Here is a 10,320-nt window from a genome sequence, read left to right on the forward strand (position 1 = left end):
CTGGAGCTTACGACATTACCCTGGAACTTACAACATTACCCCGGAGCTGATGACATTACCCTGGAACTTACAACATTACCCTGGAGCTTACAACATTACCCTGGAACTTACAACATTACCCTGGAGCTTACAACATTACCCTGGAACTTACAACATTACCCCGGAGCTGATGACATTACCCTGGAACTTACAACATTACCCTGGAGCTTACAACATTACCCTGGAACTTACAACATTACCCTGGAGCTTACAACATTACCCTGGAACTTACAACATTACCCTGGAGCTTACAACATTACCCTGGAACTTACAACATTACCCTGGAGCTTACAACATTACCCTGGAACTTACAACATTACCCTGGAGCTTACAACATTACCCTGGAGCTTACAACATTACCCTGGAACTTACAACATTACCCTGGAACTTACAACATTACCCTGGAACTTACAACATTACCCTGGAGCTTACAACATTACCCTGGAACTTACAACATTACCCTGGAGCTTACAACATTACCCTGGAACTTACAACATTACCCTGGAGCTTACGACATTACCCTGGAACTTACAACATTACCCTGAGGCTTACAACATTACCCTGGAACTTACAACATTACCCTGGAGCTTACAACATTACCCTGGAGCTTACAACATTACCCTGGAACTTACAACATTACCCTGGAACATACATTACCCTGGAACTTACAACATTACCCTGGAGTTTACGCAGTGGTAGAAAAAGTATGCAATTGTCATATTTGAGTAGAAGATAACTTCATAGAAAATAACTCTAGTGAAATTGAAAGTCACCCAGTAAAATACTACTTGAGTAAAAGCCTAAAAATATTTGGTTTAAAATATACTTAAGTATCAAAAATAAAAGTGAAGTATAAATCATTTTATATCAAGCAAAAATGTTCTTGTTTTTTTTTATTGACTGACAGCCAGGGGCACACTCCAACACTCTGACGTAGTTTACAAAGGAAGCATTTGTGTTTAGTGAGTCCTCCAGATCAGAGGCAGTAGGGATGACCAGGGATGTTCTCTGTTTAGTGAGTCCTCCAGATCAGAGACAGTAGGGATGACCAGGGATGTTCTCTGTTTAGTGAGTCCTCCAGATCAGAGGCAGTAGGGATGACCAGGGATGTTCTCTGTTTAGTGAGTCCTCCAGATCAGAGGCAGTAGGGACGACCAGGGATGTTCTCTTGATAAGTGCGTGAATTGGACCATTTTCCTGTCAAACGAGTACTTTTGGGTGTCAGGGAAAATGTATGGAGTAAAAAGTACATTCTTTTCTTTAGGAATGTAGTGGAGTAAATGTGAAAACATAAATAGTAAAGTAAAGTACAGATATCCCCAAAAAATGACTTAACTAGTAATATATTTTTACTTACACAATGGTCATGCATGCTGGTACTAATGACATCAGGCTGCAGGAATGCGGGGAGTTAAGACAGGATTTAGAACACCTGAGGAAAAGGCTATTGGCTATCGCAAGCAGACTAGGGGCCTATTCCTACACACGATCGTGGAGTTGATCGTTTCTCCCTGCTATTTACACTGGACTCTTGGATGACGTCGAAACTCTACCTCGAAAGAGCTGTGGGGGAATAATTCTAATCAAATCGAATCAAAGTTTATTTGTCACGTGCGCCGAATACAACAGGTGTAGTAGACCTTACAGTGAAATGCTTACTTACAGGCTCTAACCAATAGTGCAAAAAAGGTATTAGGTGAACAATAGGTAAGTAAAGAAATAAAACAACAGTAAAAAGACTGGCTATATACAGTAGCGAGGCTATAAAAGTAGCAAGGCTACATACAGACACCGGTTAGTCAGGCTGATTGAGGTAGTATGTACATGTAGATATGGTTAAAGTGACTATGCATATATGATGAACAGAGATTAGCGTAAAAGAGGGGTTGGCAGAGAGACTTTTAGATTTCCTCAAAACTATTTAACTTTCATATTTAATTAGTGCAGTAATGGAGTTGGTCGGTAATCCCCCCTGGAGGTGATCCCTGAGAACTCAGAGTTAAAGCTCTTTGTAGCAAAGACACATCCTTCTGAATACATGACAAACAACAGCTGTGTGGAATGGGTCAAAAGGTTAGGATTTTTATGAAGGAAACGAATAATTCACAGCAGACAGTATCTGCTGTGAAGACTATTCTCAATGTAAGGACACTAGAGTTTGGCCGCCTAAACGAGGTTCCTCTCAACCCGAGCCATTTCTCTCCTGGTACCTTCCAGTCAGACTGGAGCCATCTCTCTCTGGTACCTTCCAGTCAGACTGGAGCCATCTCTCTCTGGTACCTTCCAGTCAGACTGGAGCCATCTCTCTGGTACCTTCCAGTCAGACTGGAGCCATCTCTCCCTCTGGTTCCTTCCAGTCAGACTGGAGCCATCTCTCTCTGGTACCTTCCAGTCAGACTGGAGCCATCTCTCCCTGGTACCTTCCAGTCAGACTGGAGCCATCTCTCCCTGGTACCTTCCAGTCAGACTGGAGCCATCTCTCTCTGGTACCTTCCAGTCAGACTGGAGCCATCTCTCTCTGGTTCCTTCCAGTCAGACTGGAGCCATCTCTCCCTGGTACCTTCCAGTCAGACTGGAGCCATCTCTCTCTGGTACCTTCCAGTCAGACTGGAGCCATCTCTCCCTGGTACCTTCCAGTCAGACTGGAGCCATCTCTCCCTGGTACCTTCCAGTCAGACTGGAGCCATCTCTCTCTGGTACCTTCCAGTCAGACTGGAGCCGTCTCTCTCTGGTACCTTCCAGTCAGACTGGAGCCATCTCTCTCTGGTACCTTCCAGTCAGACTGGAGCCATCTCTCTCTGGTACCTTCCAGTCAGACTGGAGCCATCTCTCTCTGGTACCTTCAAGTCAGACGGGAGCCATCTCTCCCTGGTACCTTCCAGTCAGACTGGAGCCATCTCTCTCTGGTACCTTCCAGTCAGACTGGAGCCATCTCTCTCTGGTACCTTCAAGTCAGACTGGAGCCATCTCTCCTGGTACCTTCCAGTCAGACTGGAGCCATCTCTCACTGGTACCTTCCAGTCAGACTGGAGCCATCTCTCTCTGGTACCTTCCAGTCAGACTGGAGCCATCTCTCTCTGGTACCTTCCAGTCAGACTGGAGCCATCTCTCACTGGTACCTTCCAGTCAGACTGGAGCCATCTCTCCCTGGTACCTTCAAGTCAGACTGGAGCCATCTCTCCCTGGTACCTTCCAGTCAGACTGGAGCCATTTCTCTCTGGTACCTTCCAGTCAGACTGGAGCCATCTCTCTCTGGTACCTTCCAGTCAGACTGGAGCCATCTCTCTCTGGTACCTTCCAGTCAGACTGGAGCCATCTCCCTCTGGTACCTTCCAGTCAGACTGGAGCCATCTCCCTCTGGTACCTTCCAGTCAGACTGGAGCCATCTCTCCCTGGTACCTTCCAGTCAGACTGGAGCCATCTCTCCCTGGTACCTTCCAGTCAGACTGGAGCCATCTCTCTCCTGGTACCTTCCAGTCAGACTGGAGCCATCTCTCCCTGGTTCCTTCCAGTCAGACTGGAGCCATCTCTCCCTGGTACCTTCCAGTCAGACTGGAGCCATCTCTCTCTGGTACTTTCCAGTCAGACTGGAGCCATCTCTCTCTGGTACCTTCCAGTCAGACTGGAGCCATCTCTCTCTGGTACCTTCCAGTCAGACTGGAGCCATCTCTCTCTGGTTCCTTCCAGTCAGACTGGAGCCATCTCTCTCTGGTACCTTCCAGTCAGACTGGAGCCATCTCTCTCTGGTACCTTCCAGTCAGACTGGAGCCATCTCTCTCTGGTACCTTCCAGTCAGACTGGAGCCATCTCTCTCTGGTACCTTCAAGTCAGACTGGAGCCATCTCTCCCTGGTACCTTCCAGTCAGACTGGAGCCATCTCTCTCTGGTACCTTCCAGTCAGACTGGAGCCATCTCTCTCTGGTACCTTCAAGTCAGACTGGATCCATCTCTCCTGGTACCTTCCAGTCAGACTGGAGCCATCTCTCACTGGTACCTTCCAGTCAGACTGGAGCCATCTCTCTCTGGTACCTTCCAGTCAGACTGGAGCCATCTCTCTCTGGTACCTTCCAGTCAGACTGGAGCCATCTCTCACTGGTACCTTCCAGTCAGACTGGAGCCATCTCTCCCTGGTACCTTCAAGTCAGACTGGAGCCATCTCTCCCTGGTACCTTCCAGTCAGACTGGAGCCATTTCTCTCTGGTACCTTCCAGTCAGACTGGAGCCATCTCTCTCTGGTACCTTCCAGTCAGACTGGAGCCATCTCTCTCTGGTACCTTCCAGTCAGACTGGAGCCATCTCCCTCTGGTACCTTCCAGTCAGACTGGAGCCATCTCCCTCTGGTACCTTCCAGTCAGACTGGAGCCATCTCTCCCTGGTACCTTCCAGTCAGACTGGAGCCATCTCTCCCTGGTACCTTCCAGTCAGACTGGAGCCATCTCTCTCCTGGTACCTTCCAGTCAGACTGGAGCCATCTCTCCCTGGTTCCTTCCAGTCAGACTGGAGCCATCTCTCCCTGGTACCTTCCAGTCAGACTGGAGCCATCTCTCTCTGGTACCTTCCAGTCAGACTGGAGCCATCTCTCTCTGGTACCTTCCAGTCAGACTGGAGCCATCTCTCTCTGGTACCTTCCAGTCAGACTGGAGCCATCTCTCCCTGGTACCTTCCAGTCAGACTGGAGCCATCTCCCTCTGGTACCTTCCAGTCAGACTGGAGCCATCTCTCTCTGGTACCTTCCAGTCAGACTGGAGCCATCTCTCTCTGGTACCTTCCAGTCAGACTGGAGCCATCTCTCTCTGGTACCTTCCAGTCAGACTGGAGCCATCTCCCTCTGGTACCTTCCAGTCAGACTGGAGCCATCTCTCTCTGGTACCTTCCAGTCAGACTGGAGCCATCTCTCTCTGGTACCTTCCAGTCAGACTGGAGCCATCTCTCCCTGGTACCTTCCAGTCAGACTGGAGCCATCTCTCTCTGGTACCTTCCAGTCAGACTGGAGCCATCTCTCTCTGGTACCTTCCAGTCAGACTGGAGCCATCTCTCTCCTGGTACCTTCCAGTCAGACTGGAGCCATCTCTCTCTGGTTCCTTCCAGTCAGACTGGAGCCATCTCTCCCTGGTACCTTCCAGTCAGACTGGAGCCATCTCTCTCTGGTACCTTCCAGTCAGACTGGAGCCGTCTCTCTCTGGTACCTTCCAGTCTGACTGGAGCCATCTCTCTCTGGTACCTTCCAGTCAGACTGGAGCCATCTCTCTCTGGTACCTTCCAGTCAGACTGGAGCCATCTCTCTCTGGTTCCTTCCAGTCAGACTGGAGCCATCTCTCTCTGGTACCTTCCAGTCAGACTGGAGCCATCTCTCTCTGGTACCTTCCAGTCAGACTGGAGCCATCTCTCTCCTGGTACCTTCCAGTCAGACTGGAGCCATCTCTCTCTGGTTCCTTCCAGTCAGACTGGAGCCATCTCTCCCTGGTACCTTCCAGTCAGACTGGAGCCATCTCTCTCTGGTACCTTCCAGTCAGACTGGAGCCATCTCTCTCTGGTACCTTCCAGTCAGACTGGAGCCATCTCTCTCTGGTACCTTCCAGTCAGACTGGAGCCATCTCTCCTGGTACCTTCCAGTCAGACTGGAGCCTTCTCTCCCCGGTACCTTCCAGTCAGACTGGAGCCATCTCTCTCTGGTACCTTCCAGTCAGACTGGAGCCATCTCTCTCTGGTACCTTCCAGTCAGACTGGAGCCATCTCTCTCTGGTTCCTTCCAGTCAGACTGGAGCCATCTCCCTCACATGAATGGAATATATCTTGTTAGGTTTATCACCTAAGGCATCGTCAATCTACTGTCAGTGTTAACACAGGCACATGAGAGTTCTAAGAACCTATTACATAAAACATGTCTAGGCCTAGACATGATGAGTCAGGTTACAATCCATGTAACTAGGCCTTGGACCCCTAGACATGATGAGTCAGGTTACAATCCATGTAACTAGGCCTTGTACCCCTAGACATGATGAGTCAGGTTACAATCCATGTAACCTGGCCTTGGACCCCTAGACATGATGAGTCAGGTTACAATCCATGTAACTAGACCTTGGACCCCTAGACATGATGAGTCAGGTTACAATCCATGTAACCTGGCCTTGGACCCCTAGACATGATGAGTCAGGTTACAATCCATGTAACTAGGCCTTGTACCCCTAGACATGATGAGTCAGGTTACAATCCATGTAACTAGGCCTTGGACCCCTAGACATAATGAGTCAGGTTACAATCCATGTAACTCGACCTTGGACCCCTAGACTTAGCCAGTGCAACAATATTAGTAGGCTAGTTATAGGGCTACATAGGGCTACATAGGGCATTACTTCTGACCAGGGCCCATGGGGGTAGTTAGGGTATGAGACCATCGATAAGCCTCTGGTCTAAAGTAGTGCACTATATAGGGAATAAGGCTCTGGTTAAAGTAGTGCACTATATAGGGAATAGGGTTCCATTAAGGACACAGCCTGTGTCTTATAGATTCTGTAATGTCATTTTGTAACTACCAATGTTCTTTTGGAATACAGCCTGCATCTGTCTGTTTGAGTTCCATATGGCAGTTCTCTCTAATGTCCACAGGGCGGCAGCAGAGTGCCAGTTATGGTGCAGACCAACAGAATGGGAATTTTATTTTAACTAGGCATTAATCAATCCCACTATCCCATTCCTCTGCAACCTCCCCAGACACCCAGGTTAGGACCAGAGGGTTCTACTATCCCATTCCTCTGCAGCAGCCCCAGATACCCAGGTTAGGACCAGAGGGTTCTACTATCCCATTCCTCTGCAGCAGCCCCAGATACCCAGGTTAGGACCAGAGGGTTCTACTATCCCATTCCTCTGCAGCAGCCCCAGATACCCAGGTTAGGACCAGAGGGTTCTACTATCCCATTCCTCTGCAGCAGCCCCAGACACCCAGGTTAGGACCAGAGGGTTCTACTATCCCATTCCTCTGCAGCAGCCCCAGATACCCAGGTTAGGACCAGAGTGTTCTACTATCCCATTCCTCTGCAGCAGCCCCAGACACCCAGGTTAGGACCAGAGGGTTCTACTATCCCATTCCTCTGCAGCAGCCCCAGATACCCAGGTTAGGACCAGAGGGTTCTACTATCCCATTCCTCTGCAGCAGCCCCAGATACCCAGGTTAGGACCAGAGGGTTCTACTATCCCATTCCTCTGCAGCAGCCCCAGACACCCAGGTTAGGACCAGAGGGTTCTACTATCCCATTCCTCTGCAGCAGCCCCAGATACCCAGGTTAGGACCAGAGGGTTCTACTATTATCCCATAACTCTTTGAATAAATGCAGAAGAACTCTAAACAAAGGGACCAGTGATGCTAGTCATCAACAGCGCTGGTCCCATGAATCTGTGTATGTTATCGCGATTCCCTCCCAGTTTGGACTTTTTTGTGTGGTATTGTGTAGAAAGACTTTCATATTTTAATTACTGAAAATGTATTTGTTTTGGATATAATGTATTTATTCTGTGTGTTGTTGTTTAAATATAATGTATTAATTCTGTGTGTTGTTGTTTAAATATAATGTATTTATTCTGTGTATTGTTGTTTAAATATAATGTATTAATTCTGTGTGTTGTTGTTTAAATATAATGTATTTATTCTGTGTATTGTTGTTTAAATATAATGTATTATTTCTGTGTGTTGTTGTTTTGGATATAATGTATTTATTCTGTGTATTGTTGTTTAAATATAATGTATTAATTCTGTGTGTTGTTGTTTAAATATAATGTATTTATTCTGTGTATTGTTGTTTAAATATAATGTATTTATTCTGTGTATTGTTGTTTAAATATAATGTATTTATTCTGTGTATTGTTGTTTAAATATAATGTATTAATTCTGTGTGTTGTTGTTTAAATATAATGTATTAATTCTGTGTATTGTTGTTTAAATATAATGTATTAATTCTGTGTATTGTTGTTTAAATATAATGTATTCATTCTGTTTATTGTTGTTTAAATATAATGTATTCATTCTGTTTATTGTTGTTTAAATATAATGTATTCATTCTGTGTATTGTTGTTTAAATATAATGTATTTATTCTGTGTATTGTTGTTTAAATATAATGTATTTATTCTGTGTATTGTTGTTTAAATATAATGTATTTATTCTGTGTATTGTTGTTTTGTATATTTTCGAGGCCTATATGACCACGACTGTTTTCTTAGTAAGAGATCATATAACTTTAACATTAAACCTTCTCCCTCTTACCACAGACTTTCCTGAAGCAATCAGAATGGAGAGCACCACAGATCTCCTCAGAGGGAGCTTCAATAGATTTAAACCTGTCTTCTCTTCAGATTCAAGTCTTATTTACAGTTTTACTCCAATATCAGAATTGCCACAATAATGTTTGTTCAAATGATCACTAACATAGAGTGGCTGCTACCAAAATACAGACTCAAATCTCTGGCCACTTCAATAAATGTAATAAATGGATTTAATAAAGGTATCACTAGCCACTTTAAAGAACACCACTTTAATAATGTCTAAATATCCTACATTACTCATCTCTTATGTATATACAGTTGTCACGTTCTGACCATAGTTCTTGTGTGTTTTGCTTGTTTTAGTGTTGGTCAGGACTTGAGCTGGGTGGGCATTCTATGTTGTGTGTCTAGTTTGTCTGTTTCTATGTTTGGCCTAATATGGTTCTCAATCAGAGGCAGATGTTTTGTGTTGTCTCTGATTGGGAATCATATATAGGTGGCTTGTTTTGTGTTGGGGTTTGTGGGTGGTTGTTTGCTGTCTCTGTGTTTTCTCTGCACCAGCTAGGACTGTATCGGTTTGCCACATGTTTTTATTTGTAAGTGTTCACAGTTTTGTAATTAAACATGTTGAGCACTGGCTACGCTGCGTGTTGGTCTGATCCTTGCTACACCTTCTCTTCTCGTGAAGAGGAGGAAGGCTGCCGTTACAACAGTATTTTATATGATCTACTGCATCTTGCCTATGCCGCACGGCCATCGCTCATCCATGTATTTATATGTACAGTTGAAGTCGGAAGTTTACATCCACTTAGGTTGGAGTCATTAAAACTCGTTTCTCAACCACTCCACACATTTCTTGTTAAACAAACTATCGTTTTGGCAAGTCGGTTAGGACATCTACTTTGTGCATGACACAAGTCATTTTTCCAACAATTGTTCACAGACAGATTATTTCACTTACAGTATAATTCATTGTATCACAATTCCAGTGGGTCAGAGGTTTACATACACTAAGTTGACTGTGCCTTTAAACAGCTTGGAAAATTCCAGAAAATGATGTCATGGCTTTAGAAGCTTCTGATAGGCAAATTGACATAATTTTAGTAAATTGGAGGTGTACCTGTGGATGTATTTCAAGGCCTAACTTCAAACTCAGTGCCTCTTTGCTTGACATCATGGGAAAATCAAAAGAAATCAAGTCTGGTTCTTCCTTGGGAGCAATTTCCAAACGCCTGAAGGTACCACGATCATCTGTACAAACAATAGTACGCAAGTATAAACACCATGGGACCACGCAGCCGTCATACCGCTCAGGAAGGAGACGCGTTCTGTCTCTTAGAGATGAACATACTTTGGTATGAAAAGTGCAAATCAATCCCAGATCAACAGCAAAGGACCTTATGAAGATGCTGGAGGAAACAGGTACAAAAGTATCTATATCCTCAGTAAAACGAGTCCTATATCGACATAACCTGAAAGGCCGCTCAGCAAGGAAGAAGCCACTGCTCCAAAACCGCCATAAAAAAGCCAGACTACGGTTTGTAACTGCACATGGGGACAAAGATCTTACTTTTTGGAGAAATATCCTCCGGTCTGATGAAACAAAAATAGAACTGTTTGGCCATAATGACCATCGTTCTGTTTGGAGGAAAAAGGGTGAAGCTTGCAAGCCAAAGAACATCATCCCAACCGTGAAGCATGGGGGTGGCAGCATCATGTTGTGGGGGTGATTTGCTGCAGGAGGGACTGGTGCACTTCACAAAATAGATGGCTTCAAGAGGAAAGGAAATTATGTGGATATATTGAAGCAACATCTCAAGACATCACTCAGGAAGTTAAAGCTTGGTCGCAAATGGGTCTTCCAAATGGACAATGACCCCAAGCATACTTCCAAAGTTGTGGCAAAATGGCTTAAGGGCAACAAAGTCAAGGTATTGGAGTGGCCATCACAAAGCCCTGACCTCAATCCTATAGAAAATTTGTGGGCAGAACTGAAAAAGCATGTGCGAGCAAGGAGGCCTACAAAC

Source organism: Salvelinus alpinus, chromosome 11 (genome assembly GCF_045679555.1).
Source record: "Salvelinus alpinus chromosome 11, SLU_Salpinus.1, whole genome shotgun sequence".
In the NCBI taxonomy this organism is placed as follows: domain Eukaryota; kingdom Metazoa; phylum Chordata; class Actinopteri; order Salmoniformes; family Salmonidae; genus Salvelinus; species Salvelinus alpinus.